This window comes from Odocoileus virginianus, chromosome 26 (assembly GCF_023699985.2).
Source record: "Odocoileus virginianus isolate 20LAN1187 ecotype Illinois chromosome 26, Ovbor_1.2, whole genome shotgun sequence".
In the NCBI taxonomy this organism is placed as follows: Eukaryota; Metazoa; Chordata; class Mammalia; order Artiodactyla; family Cervidae; genus Odocoileus; species Odocoileus virginianus.
Window position 1 is genome coordinate 11,718,794 of NC_069699.1, and position 18,172 is coordinate 11,736,965.

Genomic DNA, 18,172 nt, shown 5'->3' on the forward strand with positions numbered 1-18,172 from the left:
CCTTGATATTCCCAGTTTTCTTGAAGAGTTGTCTAGTTTTTCCCATTCTATTGTTTTCCTCTATTTCTTTGCATTGGTTACTTAAGAAGGCTTTCTTTCTTTCTTTCTTTCTTTCTTTCTTTCTTTCTTTCTTTCTTTCTTTCTTTTTTAATCTCTCCTTGCTATTCTCTGCAACTCCACATTCAGTTGGGTATATCTTTCCCTTTCTCCCTTGCCGTTCACTTCTCTTCTAGTGGTTTTCCCTAATTTCTTCAATTTAAGTCTGAATTTTGCAATAAGGAGCTTATGATCTGAGCCCGTCAGCTCCAGGTCTTGTTTTTGCTGACTGTATAGAGCTTCTCCATTTTGGCTGCAAAGAATATAATCAATCTGATTTCGGTATTGACCGGCTGGTGATATCCATGTTGTAGAGCCAAGAGATCTCTGGAGTAAGAGGCAAGTTTGGCCTTGGAGTACACAATGAAGCAGGGCAAAGGCTAACAGAGTTTTGCCAAGGGGATGCACTGGTTATAGCAAACACCCTCTTTCAACAGCACAAGAGACGACTCTACACGAGGATTGTCATAGCACCTTGGAAAAATAGTTTCAGGTCTCAGTACAGTGAGGGTCTTTCATTTTGAAAAGTCATCCTTACATAAATTATTGTTTTTTTCTGTACACAGAGCTTGTTTGGGGGTTATTAACTTGATGACACCACTGGTCAGGTTGTAGGCCTTATTTTCTTCTGTTGTTTTATTATTTGGGCGGCATTGTGCAAAGACCATGTCTTAGGGGCCAGAGAAGATGTTTTGAGGACTACTAACTCCCTGAGCCCACTGGCCAGTGTGTGGGTCTCACACCACTACGTCTGATTGTTTGGGGGCCTGTCTCATGCTTCTGTTATGTGGTTCTGTTGCTAAGCAAGCCTGCGTGGTGTTGTGGTTAAGCAAACCTGCTTTCTCGAGTAATCATTAACTTACAGGGGTCTCCCAAATTTTTCTGCTTACAGTCCCCTAGTGGGATTAACTGTTTAATCACCTGTTTTGCCCCTTCCTTCTGTCCGTATCAATGGGATAGTGCCTTGCTTCTCAAGGTGTGGCAGACAGAGCAGCCCCCAGGACTTCACCTGGGCACTTCTTAGGACTGCAGACTCTGGAGCCCCGCCACTGGCCTCTGACTCAGAACCCCGGGTCCGAAAAGCTCCAGGTGATACCTGTGCAGGAGAATTGCGGGGGGAAGCCCTTCCCCTTCCTGTCTTCCCCCAGCATGTTCACTGGAATGCTTTAGCACATTGGAATGCTTAGCACATTTGCTGCAAGTTTTACACTTCACTTGTTTGCATCCAAGAAAAGCAAAGAATGGGAGCCTGAAGCCTGCAAGGGACCTGGAGGTGCCCAGATCACAGATTGGGCTCGAGCCCAGCTGTGTCCCTGACTAGTGAGGGACCTTAGGCAGGTAGCTTCAAGGGACCTGGAGGTGCCCAGATCACAGATTGGGCTCGAGCCCAGCTGTGTCCCTGACTAGTGAGGGACCTTAGGCAGGTAGCTTCAAGGGACCTGGAGGTGCCCAGATCACAGATTGGGCTCGAGCCCAGCTGCGTCCCTGACTAGTGAGGGACCTTAGGCAGGTAGCTTCAAGGGACCTGGAGGTGCCCAGATCACACATTGGGCTCGAGCCCAGCTGTGTCCCTGACTAGTGAGGGACCTTAGGCAGGTAGCTTCAAGGGACCTGGAGGTGCCCAGATCACAGGTTGGGCTCGAGCCCAGCTGTGTCCCTGACTAGTGAGGGGGCCTTAGGCAGGTAGCTTCACCACTTTTTAAAAAAAATTTATTTTATTGAAGTTTAGTTGATTTACAGTGTTGTGCTAATTTTCACTGTACAGCAAAGTGATTCAATTATACATAATATATACATTTTTTTCATCTTCTTTTCCATTATGGTTTATTACAGGATATTGACTATAGTTCCCCGTGCTCTACATTAGGGCCTTGTTGTTTATGTGTTCTAAATAGAAAAGCTTGCATCTGCTAACCCCAACCTCCCACTCCAACTCTCCCTCAGGCGCCTCCCCTTGGCAACCACAGGTCTGTTCATATCTGAGCTTCGCCACTCTTGAGTCTTTATTTTTCCACAATGGAAAGGATCCTGTTGCAGTGAAAAAGAGGGAAAAGTTGTCTTTTTTCTCTTGCCCTTTCCAGAGTTCTTTCTTACTTCAACTGTTCCTGATCACTAGTTGGTAATCAAGACTAACCTGATATGCAGATTACATCCTGTACCCATCGCCCTCAAACTCAGCACGAGCTACTTCGGCACTTACTATCTTTTAACTCTATGCTCATCACATGCCGTGTTTGGTGCTCAAAATTATAGCACTCTCTTTGCAGACCACCTCTTAAAGTTCTTTTTGCATCACAGAAAGGAGACCACAGTACAATTCAAATAGGCTATCTGACACCAGCTTATAACTGTTTTTGAAACAATGCAAGAGGGAAATGCATTACTCTGCCGACAAAGGTTCATCTAGTCAAGGCTATGGTTTTTCCTGTAGTCATGTATGGATGTGAGAGTTGGACTATAAAGAAAGCTAAGCACTGAAGAATTGATGCTTTTGAACTGTGATGTTGGAGAAGACTTGAAAGTCCCTTGGACTGCAAGGAGATCAAACCAGTCTATCCTAAAGGAAATCAGTCCTGAATATTCTTTGGAAGGACTGATGCTGAAGCTGAAACTCCAATACTTTGGCCACCTGATGGGAAGAACTGACTCATTGGAAAAGACCCTGATGATGGGAAAGATTGAAGGCAGGAGAAGGGGACAACAGACGATGAGATGGTTGGATGGCATCACTGACTCGATGGACATGAGTTTGAGCAAGCTCTGGGAGTGATGGACAGGGAAGCCTGGTGTGCTGCAGTCCATGGGGTCACAAAGAGTCAGACACAACTGAGTGACTGAACTGAAGTGAAGAGGAAAAAGAATACAAGATCCTTAGACTTTTGTTCCTCATCACCAACCCCTGACTGTGAGCCCTCATCTATATAATCCACCAGATCCCTCATGAAAGAGGGGCGGGGTCACAGTTCTTGAGGCAAGAATACCAGAGTGGGTTACCATGCCCTCCTGCAGGGGATCTTTCCGACCCAGGGATTGAACCCGTGTCTCGCGCGTTTCCTGCATTGGCAGATGGGTTCTTTACTACTAGTGCCAGCTGGGAAGCCCCTTGAGGCATGAGAGTACTGTGTTCTCCCCTTCCACCAGCTGAGGGTTAAAACCACCTTTCTATTTTCCTCCAAATCCTGTCTCTGTATTTTTTTATTCAACTTCGGTGGGCAGAGACAGCCAAGATTTTGGCTGCAACAGTCCTTTCTACCTCACAAGGTTGCTGTGAGACGAAGTAGTTAAAACTTCTAACTCCATGCCAAGCACACAGTAGGCATGCAAAAAAAAAAAAAAAAAAAGACATACCCAAGGCCTAGCTTAGTGGTTGGCTTGCAGTATTTAGGAAATTTGGTTGAAATGAATTCAGCTGAAGCAGGTTGACTTTCGTCCTCCAAGGAAACAGAATGTCTGCACGAGGGGGAGGGAGTTGCAGAAATGTCCATTTCTTCCTTCTGATGGTTTTCAGATCGAATCTTCAGCTGTCCACATGTAAAAGTATTTTTCCCTGCCTTTCGAGGGTCAAGAGGCTGGATGGAGACATGCAGGGACAGAGGCCAGGTGGCCTTGGCATTTGGAACTCCCAGACTGACCTCCAGACTTCAAAGCAAGTGTAGCAACCGGGGAGCTGTGCCAGATTCAGCCCTGACTTCTATTTTGTTTGGGCTGGACAGGGTTTAACTTTTTAAAAAAATTACTTGAAGAGTTTAAAAAATCTGGAGAGTTTCAGGGGAAAACAATCAGATTTTCTGGCTTTTCTTAAAAATACTGGCATCCCGCAACCCCCACTGCCTGGCAACACTTGGCTGGAGCAGAGATGGCTGCTCCCTGGCAGGGCCACCCCTCACTGCTTTGTCACAGGCCACACCCTCCCCTCTGGTCACACTTCACCCACACATGTCCTTGTTTGGCCTCAACCATTTATCTTCCTGGCCTCTCCTTAACTGATACCTGGAAAAAAACAGAAGACACTAGGGTATTTGAGAAAGACTTTGACTCTGTAATCCATGGAATGAGGCTTTGAATACACTGAGTCATCCTTTTAAGGGCCAGATCCAGTACCTTAATGTCTTTCACTATGTGAGCACTTAGTTTGTGCCAAGGTCTTTGCATGAGTTTATCCTTACCATGGTTCTGTGAAGTGAGTTCCATTTTATGGATGAGAAAACGGATGTATCTGTGGCCCCAAACCACACAGAGCGCAGAGCCAGGACATAAAGGTGCATCCAGAAGACCCCATGGTTCCTGCGCCCTTGGCTGTAGGCTTAGCTTCACATAGGTGCACATAGAGGGTTGCAAGGTGTTAAATCAGGTGAGTCAGCTCTGGGGAAGGTAAGGGAATTCTTGGCTAAACCACAAAGTAACCCTGAACCAAGGCCTTCCATCCCCCCTTCTCAGATCCTTGAACTCCTCAGGCTGCCTCAATAGCACCAACACCCCCCGAGCAACATGACACAGAGACATCCAGGCAGAGAGGCAGTGGTCTAAAGCATTGCAGTTAAAATATAAAAGGACTTCCCTGGTGGCTCAGTTGATAAAGAATCTGCCTACAATGTGGGATACCTGGGTTCGATCCCTGAGTTGGGAAGATCCCCTGGAGGAGGAAGGCATAGCAACCCACTCCAGTGTTCTTGCTTGGAGAATCCCCATGGACAGGGGAGTCTGTTGGGCTACAGTCCACGGGGTTGCAAAGAGTCAGACATGACTGAGCAACTAACACTTTCTTACACTTTCTTTCTTAAAATATCTCACCTTTGCAAATTTCACAAAAGCATGGGGATGCTTTGTTGGGCCCTCTGGGGATGTTGGCAGGACCCATGTAAGCAGAGAGATATAAAGCTTGCGTTTATTTAGCTTCACGGGGATCAGCCCTGCTTCCAGCTGCAGGTGACAGAAAAGCCAGGTCCAATTGGCTACAAAAAACAAGAAACCTCCCCTGCATACAGACTGGAAGTCAGAGGTGGGTGGCTTGAGGCGTGGAGACAGCAGTACGTGTGAGGGAGGAATGGGCCGAGACTCTGTGCCTTTGCTCTCTGCCCCCTACAAATCAGCCCCATCCTATGCTTGGACCCCCCTCTGTTCTGGAGGTGGCTGTCAGGGGCCACCTGGCCTCCTCTAAGAACTTTCACAGAACCTGCAGCCACCTTCTCCTTGGGTATCACTGGTCCAGAATAGATGACTCACCAGCCCAAAGTGGATCACTGGCGAGGCCACTGGGATTCCTTCTAGTCCAATCTAGTCTGCCCCTGGAGTCGAGTCAAGGCCTTAAAGTTGGTTTCTACTCCTCCAATGGGCTTCCCAGGTGGTGCTAGTGGTAAAGAACCCACCTGCCAATGAAGGGAGACATAAGAGATGCAGGTTTGATCCCTGGGTTAGGAAGATCCCCTGGAGGAGGACGTGGCAACCCACTCCAATGTTCTTGCTTGGAGAATCCCATGGACAGGGGAGCCTGGTGATCTACAGCCCATAGGGTTGCAAAGAGTTGGACATGACTGAATTGACTTAGCACGCTCCTCCAAGAGGGTAGAGACTTACCTTCATGTGATTGCTGGAGTGAAGAACAGGCCACGTCCACTTTCCTTTAAGGGTAATGATGCCAGATGACGAGGCACCTGACCAGCTTATTGGGAGAAAACATGCAGTTAGCTTACACCCAGATCAACCTTAGGTTGATAGTCAGCAAACATTACTGAAGACTTACTCTATGCTTAGCTGAATACCATACCAACAATTCCTTTTATAAAATTGTTGTTGGATGTACATAACAGAGGGCATCCTGGGTGGCTCAGCGGTAAAGAATCCACCTGCAATGCAGGAGAAGCAGGGTCAGGAAGATCCCCTAAAGAAGAGAATGGCAACCCACTCCAGTATGCTTGCCTGGGAAATCTCATGGACAGAGGAGCCTGACAGGCTACAGTCCATGGGGTCACAAAAGAGCTGGGCATGACTGAGCAACTAAATCACCACCACCACCACCATATATAACGCAGAGTTCAACATTTTCACCACTCGGGAGCGTACTGTTTTGTGGCATTAAGTACAACCATACTGTTGTACAACCATCCATCTTCAGAACCTCTTCATCTTCCCCAAGTTCTGTACCCATGAAACAGTAATTCCACTTACTTGAGGTCCCAGGGGTGATCAGATTCACCAGTTCCTCTTGAGCAGATGTCACTGTTTGCATTTCACGTCTCACACAACAGGGAAATGAGCACAGAGGTGCCATTTTGGTTCATTCATTCATTCCTTCAAGCAAGCGAGCCAAAGTGCTAACTCCAGAATAATTGCCTTCTGTTGCTTGCTATGAACTACAGGGAGACAGGAGGAACATAAAAACGCCTCAGTAACTCCTCAGCTACATTTTTCACAGGGCTGTGGGAGAGCTGGCAACAAGGAGAAAGGATGTATTTTTGAAAGGATAAAGCCCCCTTATTACAGTGTTACAGAAAATTCCTGCTGCTACAGTTTCCTTCAGGAAAACTCCAGGCGCTGCCAGTACCGGTGTAGGTAAAACAATGAAGACATTCTGAAGCCTTGTTTTCAAAGCCAAGAACAAGCTTCAGGAGTGCCAGGAAATGTCACCGTAAAAGTCCGGGGAGATGGAAGCGTCCTGGAGACCACACGGATAGAGCTTTTATTGGTGCTCTTGTGTCCCGCGCACCCTGCCTGGCTCTCCTTGTGGAAGGGGGGTCCCTTGCAAGGGAAGAGCCTTTTTTCTGGTCACTTCTTAACCGTCAGTGGCTGTGTGACTGTCGGACTGAAAGTGTTCAAAGTCAAGAACTTTTATTACATTTTTCTGTGTGTGTGAAGCAGAGGCGCCTATATCCTTCCTCCAGTATTCTCCCAAGAAGACGTGGGTGCTCAGCTGAAGTGAGGTTGCTTTTCTCAGTTTCTGCACTCTTCACACTGGGAGCCAGATAATTCCTTGTATCCAGAAGCTGCCGCCTGCCCTGTAGGAAGTTTAGCAGCACCTCTCACTACTTGATACTGGTGGCCGTGCCCCGCCCCCCCCCCCAACTTGTGCTTATCACAGCCAAAAACATCTCCAGTGGTTGCCACATGTCCCCTATGAGTAGGCTTGCCAGCTTTAGGAAAGAGGATGGAAAGAAGGAAGGAAGGAAGGAGGGAGGAAGGGACAAAAGAAGGAAGGAAACAAAAAGGATGCTTAGTTATATGTGAATTTCAAATAAGCAAGGACTCATTTTATTTTAATATTTGGGACACACTTATACTAAAAAGGTATTGTCAAATTTTTAAAAAATTGGAGTGTAGCTGCTTTACAATGTTGTGTTAGCTTCTGCTATACAATGAAGTGAATCAGTTATACATATGCATAAAAACCCTCCCTTCTGAGCCTCCTTTCCACTCACCCCATCCCACTCCTCTAGGACATCACAGAGCTCTGTTCAAGCTGAGCTCCCCGTGCGACACATCAGCCTCCACTAGCTATCTGTTTTACACATGGTAGTGGATATATGTCAAGGCTAGTCACTCAATTCATCGTCCCCACTCCTTCCCCCACTGGGTCCACAGGTCTGTTCTCTATTCCTGCCCTGCAAATAGATTCATCAGTACCATTTTCCTGGATTCCACATGCATGTGTTAATATACGATATTGTTTTTCTCTTTCTGACTTTCTTCACTCTGTATGACAGACTCTGGGTTCATCCACATCACTGAAAATGACCCAGTCTCTTTCCTTTTAATGGCTGAGTAGTATTCCACTGTATATATGTACCACATCTTTATCCATTCATCTGTCGATGGACTTTTAAGTTGCTTCTGTGTCCTGGCTATTTTAAATGGTGCTGCAGTGAACACTGCGATACATGTGTCTTTACAAAAGTATCCGTTGTTTATGTGAAGTCCAGATGTAATAGAGAGTCCTGGATTTTATCTGGGAATCCTATGTGAGGGGCAACACCAGCTCCAGTTGAGAACTACTGCTTAGGGTGACCAACAGCCCTGCTTTGACCAGGACTGTCCTTTTTTTTTTTTTAATTAGAGGATAATTGCTTTACAATATTGTGTTTTTATTTAATTTGTTTTTAATTGGGGGATACTTGCTTTACAATATTGTGTTGGCTTCTGTCATACCTCAGCTTGAGTCAGCCACAGGTATACACACGTCCCCACCCTCCTGAGCCTTCCTCCGTCTCCCACCCCATCCTCCTCCTCTAGGACGTCGCACAGCGCTGGATTGAGTGCCCGTGTCATACTGCAGATTTCCACTGACTCTATTTTACATACAGCAAGTCCCCCCTGTCTATTTCATGTGCATGTTTCTATGCTTCCCTCTCCATTTGTCCCATCTTCTCCTCGTCCTGCTTTTAGCACTACAAGTTCAGCGTCCCAGGAAACCCCTCAATCCCAGGCAAACTCAGGGCATGGGGCACCCTGGAAGCTTCAGGCTCCATCTTTTGTTCTGGTTTCGCCTGCCAGTCTCCCTCAGGCTCCCCAAGCCCCTGGGAGACGCTGGTGCTTTCAGTGAATGGAGAGGCTTCACTGCGGGACCGACAGGGCCCTCCGTGGGAACTGCTAAATGGTCCTATTTCTGTTGAATGGTTGATTCGCAAACACAACCAAAACATTACCAGTAATGGCTCAAGCCAGCCTTCAAAGTGCCCTATTGATTTTGACGACCTCAGAGTAGATTATTCTTCCCAGAAAACAACATCCATATCCCAGACATTTCATCTTAAATAGCCCAGTGCTGGGAACTAATGGGACTCCCCCACCAGTCAGTGTGACTATAAGTGTGCTTCGGTTTTCCTATAAATCCTCAAGATGGAGTTTCCATGGGTTGTTGTTGCCCTAATTCAGAGTTGTATTGACCTATCTCCCCCTGTCCTGGGGGAGATGCTTAGTAAGAACTAAGCAACACAGATTTTTTTTTTCCCTTTCCCCTGCCACTTTATATTGGTCAAGACAGCGAATTGACGCAGGGGGAGGGGAGGAGGGTGCTCCAGAAGATTCTTCTATACTAATACATTGGTTGCTCTCCATGGTGTTTCTCTGTCCACTGCAGACCCCATACCTCACTCTATGATTTTTTTTTTTTTCCCACAAAACTCCAGACTTAAGACACTATGAAAAGAAAATTCAGTTTTGGTTTCTTGAACCCATCAGATTCCTAGTTGCTATAATGGGCACCTGACCGCCCTGTTAGTTGGTGGTGCTACGTGCCTCTAAGTCACTTCAGTCATGTCCAACTCTTTGCAACCCTATGGACCGTAGCCCACCAGGCTCCTCTGTCCATGGGGATTCTCCAGGCAAGAATACTGGAGTGGGTTGCCATGCCCTCCTCCAGGGGATCGAACCCACATCTCTTACCTGCTGTGGCAGGCAGGTTCTTTACTACTGGTGCCATCTGGAAGCCCCTCGTTGGTGGTGGTTGGGGGTAAAAATGAAGTGTTCTTTAAGGAACTGAAAATGAGGCCTTTCCCCAAGCACTTAACTGAAAAAGTTCATGTTCAGGGGCAGTGACTCACCTGGTAAATGTGCTGCTAAGAAGTCTGGGAACAGCCCACAGCTCCCACCAGGACGTCTAGACGTGGTCTCAGAGAGGCAGGATGTGGCATGATGGGATGGGTTCAGGAGACCACCCACAGTGGGCAGGAGGACCTGTGTGCACAGCTCTGCCCGCTGCTAGCTTTAAGTCAGTCTGTTGCTGTGGACCTTGGCAAATGCTATGTATCAGGACTTTTTCTTTTCCTGAGAGCCATGTGTTAAACATTTACTAGTTCACCATTGAATGGAAGTATACTTATTATTTTTCTTAAATATTTATTTATCTATTTGGCTGACCAGGTCTTATTTGAGACTCGAGGGCTCGTTGATCTTCACTGGGGCGTGTGGGGTCTTTAGTTGAGGCACATGAGGTCTAGTTCCCTGACCAGGAATCGAACCTGGGCCCTGTGCATTGGGAGCACAGAGTCTTGCCCACTGGACCCCTAGAGAAGTACCCTGGAGGTATAGTTAATTCCTAGAGTCCAGCCCATTGAGTTTGACCATGTTTAGAGAAGGACATTATAAACAGCCTGGAATTGAACTAGGAGACTTGGCCACTTTCTTACCAGTATGTATCTGGGGCCTTACCCTTAAAGACATGCATCCCTCCATCCAAGGATTATACTCAGCTTTTGCTTTACAGAGCTTTCTGGATCTTGAGATTGTGACTAGAAAATTATAGACCAATAGAAGCAAGTTTTCATAGCCATATATTAAGATTTGGAGAGTAAGTGAATTCTGGCTCTTGTCCTGGGCGAGCCCTCACCAGCTGCTCCTCGTGAGAGCTGAGATGGAGCTGGAGAAGGCTGCAGCCGGGACTGCAGGAGTCATGACTGGCGGTGCTGTCACCAGGCTGAGGGGAAGGGGGAGCCCTGCGAAGCCAGAAACTGCTGCAGCCCGAGGAGGCAGCCAGCAAGAAGGTGGCCAAGACAGTCCTCAAGGAACCATATCGAGGGTTGTATCTTAGGGACACGTATGGGATGGCTCAGACGGTAAAAGCATCTGCCTGCAATGCGGGAGACCTGGGTCGGGAAGATCCCCTGGAGAAGGAAATGGCAACCCACTCCAGCACTCTTGCCTGGAAAATCCCATGGATGGAGGAGCCTGGTAGGCTACAGTCCATGGGGTCGCTAAGGAGTCAGACATGACTGAGCGACTTCACTTTAACTTTTCAGATGGGAAACAAACAGGCGGAGGAGGACTGGACATTCCTATTTGGGTCTGAAGGCAGGTCAACTCGCTTGGGTGGGTGGGCACTGGCTAAACTGGATTGGCCTTCAGAAGGCCCCAGTGAAATGGTGCATTTGTTAGCCTGGGAGCACAGTCTCTGGTCCTCCCCTATGTGAAAGGATTGCAAGTGTGTGCTAAGTCACTTGAGTCGTGTCTGACACTTTGTGACCCTGTGGACTATAGCCCTCCAGGCTCCTCTGTCCATGGGATTCTCTAGGCAAGAACACTGTGGTCAGTTGCCATACCCTCCTCCATAGGATCTTCCTGATCCAGGGATCGAACCCGCATCTCTTATGTCTCCTGTGTTGGCAGGTGGGTTATTTACCACTGGCGCCTCCTGGGAAGCCCTTAGTGAAAGGATTAGGTCATCAGATTAGCTAAGGGCAGGCCGGCCTCAGGGGTCGGGAAGTGGTGTCTTCTGCCTGAACCACTCTTAGTATGTTTTTACACACACTGCAGTCTCTTATCCATCAATTATTAAAAAGCTAAGTGACTTTCATCTCCAGCTGTCTTCTCTTCCCATCAGGATATAATTCAGAAGGTGGACAACTTGGGTTTGATTGTTTTACATCCAGGATTCAAACTTTTAGCTCTCAAATCCCTGTTCATATCCTGAGCATGAGCAGCAGGGCGTGAAGCACAGGCCTCTGTAATGCGGGGGCTGGGGGTGGGGGGCAGATAGAACATAGATACATAAGGCAAACAGGCAGGTCATGTCATCCCACCATCTGCAGGTGACCCCTTTACCTGGGGCCTCAGAACTTCCTGGTAAAGGAATTTGAACAATGCCAGAGTTCTGATACATAAACAAGGCATGTTTTGTAACCTGAAGGTAAGTCCCATAAGGCTTATCCACAGAGCCAAGAGAAGTGCCAAGCATGTTGCAATTATCACACAAAAGAATAATCCATATACAGCCTCACGGGGACCAGGTATTGTTCTAGGCATCATACATAAGTCAACTCAAGTTAACCAGCAACAACCTCATAGGGAAGTGTAGCATATGTTTTGGGCGTCGCATCAAGGCCCCTTGTCTCACCCCAGATTTCAGTCCACTGTAGTGGGGGACTTTCTCCTTGGATGAGACCCTTCAGCTATGTGCCTAGATTTGACCCTATCTGCCCCTGAGGCCCACTGAAGCTGCAGAAGCCAACTCAGCCTTCTGAAGGGCAGGGCAGGGCAGGTGGCCCCTAGTACCTGGCTCCCACTCTAGGCAGCTCTCCAGTAAGGGGTTGGGGTTGGGGGGTGGGGTTGAAGCTCTGGATAAATCCTCCTGCCCCCGCCCCTTCAGGAAGACAGTTCCGGGGGGTGGTGGGTGTCCTGCACACTTCTCAGACCCTGATAGCACACTCTCGTGTTGGGCCTTCCCTCCTTCCCAGCTCATCTTCCTGCCCCTTCACCTCCGCCTCCTGGATTGCTTTGGTTGTTTCATTGCTCAGGTGTGTCTGACTCTTTGCAACCCCATGGACTGCAGCATGCCAAGCTTCCCTGTCCTTCACCATGGGAAGCTCTCCAATAAAGGGGGACGGAGTTGTTCAAACTCATGTCCATTGAGTTGATGATGCCATCCAACCATCTCATCCTCTGTCGCCCCTTCTCCTCCTGCCTTCTGTCTTTCCCAGCATCAGGGTCTTTTCCAACGAATCAGCTCTTGGCATCAGGTGGCCAAAGGTGACTTCCTGGGGTCACTTTCCACATTAATGACCCACACTTAAGTCCCTGTCTCAACCCTGCTTGCAGGGAGACCCAAACCAAGATAAAAAGATTCCATAGATATGGTTATTTTATAGATAATCAGTCCACAATGAATATTTGTTGCTGGCTGAACAAATGAACATGAGGTTGGGAGGGGAGGAGAATGATTTGAGGTGGTTTAGACATGGAGGAGTAACTAAACTTTCCACCCCCGCCCGCCCCCCCACCCCGCCACCACCACTGAAATTAGGGCAGGTAGCCTTGCTGCACACCCCCATGTCCGCTGTCACAGAGGATGCCCAGGGAGCTGATCCTTCTCTCTTCAGACAGTCTGGGGCTGCGCAGGCCAGGGTGAGCTGCAGACATCTGCTTCTGAAGTCCTTCCTGGGCTGCTGTAGAACACTGGGAGCTGCATTCAATATCCTGTAATAACCTGTAATGGAAAAGAATCTGAAAAAGAATAGGTACACACATGTATGTGTGAGAGACTGCAAGGAGATCAAATCAGTCCCTCCTAAAGGAAACCAACCCTGACTGTTCATTGGAAGGACTGATGCTAAAGCCGAAGCGCCAGTACTTTGGCCGCATGATGCCAAGAGCCGACTCACTGGAAAAGATCCTGATGCTGGGAAAGATTGAGGGCGGGAGGAAAAGGGGACGACAGAGGGGGAGATGGTCAGATGGCATCACCACTCGATGGACATGAGTCTGAGCAAACTCTGGGAGTTGGGGATGAACAGGGAAGCCTGGCGTGCTGCAGTCCATGGGGTCACAAAGAGTTAGATATGACTCAGTGATTACACAACAATGTATGTATAACTGAATCACTCTGCTTTACACCTTAACACAACTTTGTAAAGCAAGTGCACTTCAATTTTTTTAAAAAATGAGAGGCTTCTGGAGAGTGTCCATTCATCAGAAGCCTGGATGGGAGCACTGGAATTTCTACATGTGGCCAGCAGTGCCCACAGCAGGTCCGAGTTTGGCAAAGGATGCTGATAACCCAGTCACCACCAATATCCTGACTCATAAGCCCACTGAACTGTTCTTAGAGACTCCCAGGAGAACCTTGAGATGAGGCTTGCAAAAGACTGGAATTCCGGTGAGCAATTTATGTGGCATAATTTCCCCCATGAATAGTGAGGCTTAGGGACAAGCTGGTTACAATGCTCTGACTTAAGGAACCATACCTTGAGTTCCTCACACAGCCCTCTTTGATGGAAATATGACTAGTTTCTGAAGATGGGCAGCCTGAGCTAGAATCTCAGTCTGGCCACCTGCTAGGCCTGTGCAGGGACGTTTCTGTAATACATTTGGCTCTTTTGTAAAATTGATATAATACTCATGATTGCCATGGATTTGTCATGAGGATTAAATGAGATTCTGCACTTAGAGCACTCAGCACACAGAGCAATCACTCAATACCTGTTAGAGAATATTTTATCATCAGCACCCAATTTCTCCGTTTTGTCCCCAGTTTTCTCAATTCTCAGCTAAAGCTCTGTTAGTGAATTCCGATCATCGTATCTGGCCATCCAGTGTCTCAATTGCCTTTTTAGTTTGAGGAGTCCCCTACTTTGAGTTCTCACTGTCCTGGATGTCTGGCGCCTGTTTTAGAGGATGACAAAACCTGGAGTTTCCAGCAGCCTCTTCAACCAGGGCACAAGCCACCTGCAGGAGCCCCCAGGGCTGTGCCCACGCTGGGCCTTGGCTCCGGAGCTGGAAGCAGGAATGGTTTAGTTCCTCCTCTCCCTCTCCGCTACAGGTTGAAGTTTGTGACACAGAGGTGGCAGCGAAGCCAGCCAGGGTTCAGCAGGAGCAGCAGGAGTTCCCCCAGCCTCCTTCTGCCATGTGATTCTGGGTGTTGCTCCAGGCTGCTTATCCCCCAGCTTAGGCATCTGCCTTCCAACTGATTTTCTAGGTGCTCAGGATTCTTTCCATCAACCTCTCTTCTGCTTCCATTGACGAAGGCTGGCCTTTGATGCATGTGACTCGGAACCATTGCCACAGCCTGGGCTCACAGTGCCTGTCCCTGTCCGTGCCTCGTTGAGTCACCGGCAGTCCCATATTTCTAAACCCGAAGCCAACACAAGCCATAACTCATGAAGCCCTGATGACTTCTTGCCTGTGTTACTGAGCCAGTTCTCCCTTCGGCCCAGCCCCCACACTACCGTCAGAGCAATGCTTGTAGGACAGATCAGGACCCACCACCCTTTCCTCACTGGCTCCTCTGAACCTTCCAAGTACTGACGGCAGCCAGTACTGTTCCGACCACTTCTCTGTTCCATCTCGTCCCACCACTCACCCTCTACCCTCAATGCCCACCTGGACAGGCACACCATGTTCCACCACTCGTATCTCAAGGCACCTGCCAAGCACAAAGTGCTACTCATCCTTTGATTGGCCTTGGATTAACTTTATCCTGAGATGATGCTGGAAGAACATGGGTTTGGAATGAAAAGACTTGAGCCCAGATTCCAGCTCCCTGCTTGACTTCTTTCTGCAGAGCCTTCGGTTCTTCATTTACCTTCCACAGATTTTACCACGCGTCAGCAAAAGCATCTGGCTCAGGGGAGCACACCGCAAGAGCTCAGAAAATGCTAATTCCTTCTCTCCTCCTGGTGCCGAGTCAGCCTGAACCTCTCACCAATTTCTTCTCCAGGGAAAAGGCCCACCGCGCTGGGCTGGCATGTGCAGTGCCTCATTAGGAGATGCAAAGAACCTGGAAATCAAAAAAACTGGTGCAGAGGACACAGCGGGGCTGTCTTTTCCGAGTCCTTTGCGGTCACACGTGACCATGGAGAACAGCATCCTGAACAGGACCTGTGTGATAGTAGCTCAGGTCAAATGCACACTCCCTTCCAGAACTGCCCTGAGGCAGCACAGCCTTTGGCAGCCTGCTCCCCGCCCCCACTCTTTTTTCCACTAATCATGGCAATGATTTGTCCAAAAAAAAAAAAATCACATAGCAAAGGAAGCCAAAGGAATGTTGGTGCCTGTCCCCAGAAGCCACATATGTCTATTTTTGGTTCCCAGTAAAGCCCAGGACCCTGTAATTAGTGTAATAACATGCTCTCTTCGTGGGGACAGATGACACAGTTGACCCCCGGTCCCCATCCATCTGGGCACAGGACGTGTGCCGTGGGCTGTTTTGTCAGCTGTGGACTTGGATCGCTTGTCGGGGCCTTCTCATCTCGTTTGGACTGGGACCAGGCATTGGCAGGAAGGTAGGGGTAAGATGAGTGTGGGGTCCCCTGGACCTCTGAGGAAGGAATGGGCAGATGTGGAGTCTGGGGGCATCGTGGAGGAGAGTTGCATGGAGTGTGGCCAAGGAGTCACTTCTGTAAGGACCAGATGACTCCCAACCCCTTTAGTAATCAAACCCCTCACCTTGGTCTTTCCGACCTGAGAGCGGTGGGCTCAGTTCAGGCTCCCTCCTTAACCACTTCCTAGTCTTGAGAGCTCACTTGACTGGGGGCCGCCCGCAGGACACTGCCAAGTCCAGCCTCCTGGTCAGATGTCAAATATATACTCTCAGACCAGCCTCCCTGAGCATGGTGAAGCCCGTTAGCCATCAGTGGGCAGTCACAGAACACTGTTACTGCTTCTCTTGATGAGTGTGGGGTCGCCGGACCCCTGAGGAAGGTGGCAGAATAACAAGTTCCCCAAGTCCTCTGGCGCCTGGTTCTTTCTTATCGCTGCGTCCTCAGGCATCATCTGCAGGAGGCTGTATCCTGCCCACCTGGCCTCCCCCCACCACACTTTCTCCTCTCCCCTCTCCTCTGCTTGATTCTTCCTGACGCCCTCCGCTGTCTCAAATTATCCTATCTACTTTTTATTGTTGAGATATAGTTGATTTACAATGTTTCAGGTGTGCAGCCAAGTGATTCCATTTTATATATATATATATTCATATGCATATATATATCTCAGATTCTTTTCATTATAGATTATTGCACGATATTGAATGTGGTTCCCTGTGCTATACAATAGGTAGGTCTTTGTTGATCTCTAATACATAGTAGTGTGTCTCTGTTAAACCCAAATTCCCAATTTGGGAATGAACAGTATGAGGACACGTAAGGAAGAAACAGTATCAGGTCACCTCAGTGTAAAGCTTTTCTGAACACTCTCCGCTAAAAGCAGATAGCTTTGTCCTGCCACCTGGAACCTTCCCTTCCTGCCCACCCCATCATCTTGATGGTCTCTCTGGTTCTAGTCAGCTTCCCTCCCGGTTTGGACTGGGGTTCCTACCACCAAGTGAGCCAGGCTTTCCTATGTTCCATTGCAGTATTACAGTTCTCTGGTCCCTTGCCTACCCTCCAGTCATTTGTTCTCTAAGCCTTGGTGTCATTTTGCCAGCCCTAGGGAAAGTACAAAGAAGTCTCTTACCAAACCTCACTGTCCTCCCTTGTAAATTACGGACAATCTCTTAGGACCCTCCTGGTTACTCCTGTATGGGTGTCGATGTGTGTGTTGTGTGTAAGCATGTAGAGACAGGTGTACATACGCGTAACAGCCCTTTTTTATGAAAGCCATCACAACCTACAATTATATAAACCTGACTCCTGCACATTGTAGCATTCAGGCTTTATGATAATCTGAATACAGGTGGGCCGTTGTTGCTGCTCACATCCTGACCTTCTGACTGTGAGGTGGTGATGTCATTGTGACCTCACACTGTGTGCCTGGTAAGCAGAGGCACTGGGGGTGCCTCTCACAGAGAACAGGTAAATGGGGTTCTCTTCCCACAAGTTCTCTGAGCCCATATATCTCTGTGGTTAAGAGCTCAGGCTCTGCATCAGATGGATCCAAATTTGCATCTTGAAAGTGAAAGCGAAGTCGCTCAGTCGTGTCTGACTCTTTGCAACCCCATGGACTGTAGCCTACCAGGCTTTTTCATCCATGGGATTTTCCAGGCAAGAGTACTGGAGTGGATTGCCATTTCCTTCTCCAGAAGATCTTCCTGACCCGGGGATTGAACCTGGGACATTGCAGGCAGACGCTTTACCCTCTGAGCCACCAGGGAAGTCAGCTCTGCTATTCAGTGGCTGTGTACTCTTATTTTTTAATTTGAACCATGGTTGGTTTACAATCTTGTGTTAGTTTCAGGTGTATAGAAAAATTGATTCAGTTATGTATACACACATATACCTTTTCAGATTCTTTCCCATTAGAGTTTATTACAAGAGAGTGAATATAGTTCCCTGTATCCAACCTTGTCCTTGTTGTTTGCCTGTTTTATATATAGTACCATGTATATATTGATCCCAAACTCCTCATTTATCCCTCTGCGCCCCTGTCCCTTTGGTAACCATAAGTTTTTTTCTATGTCTGTGAGTCTGTTTTGTAGATAACTTAATTGTGTCATTTTTTTATCCTTTTACAAAAATACTTGTTTTTGGCTGTGCAGGGTCTTTGTTGCTGTGCAGACTTTCTCTAGTTGCAGCGAGCAGGAGCTACTTTCCAGTTGCAATGCTCAGGCATCTCCATTGTGGCTTCTTTTATTGTTGAGCAGGGGCTCTAGAGCACACGACCTTTGCTTAGTTACCCCGTGGCGTGTGCGATCTTCCCAGACCAGGGATCAAACCTGTATCCT

The 18,172-nt window shown here is 48.1% G+C and overlaps 2 long non-coding RNA genes across 2 annotated transcripts; both read right to left on the minus strand.

The window, feature by feature from the left end:
- Positions 1-1,791: 1,791 nt before the first annotated feature.
- Positions 1,792-10,733, minus strand: LOC110140558 (uncharacterized). Its single transcript, XR_002314780.2, has 7 exons — positions 9,630-10,733; positions 6,262-6,446; positions 5,837-5,939; positions 5,671-5,755; positions 5,320-5,462; positions 3,445-4,458; positions 1,792-2,124 (listed from the first exon to the last, which is right to left on the minus strand). It is a non-coding gene; the product is annotated as an uncharacterized lncRNA (long non-coding RNA).
- A 2,060-nt stretch (positions 10,734-12,793) lies between these two features.
- LOC110140560 (uncharacterized) lies at positions 12,794-17,486 on the minus strand. Its single transcript, XR_011483615.1, has 3 exons — positions 17,140-17,486; positions 13,182-15,295; positions 12,794-13,006 (listed from the first exon to the last, which is right to left on the minus strand). It is a non-coding gene; the product is annotated as an uncharacterized lncRNA (long non-coding RNA).
- Between the last annotated feature and the right edge of the window lie 686 nt (positions 17,487-18,172).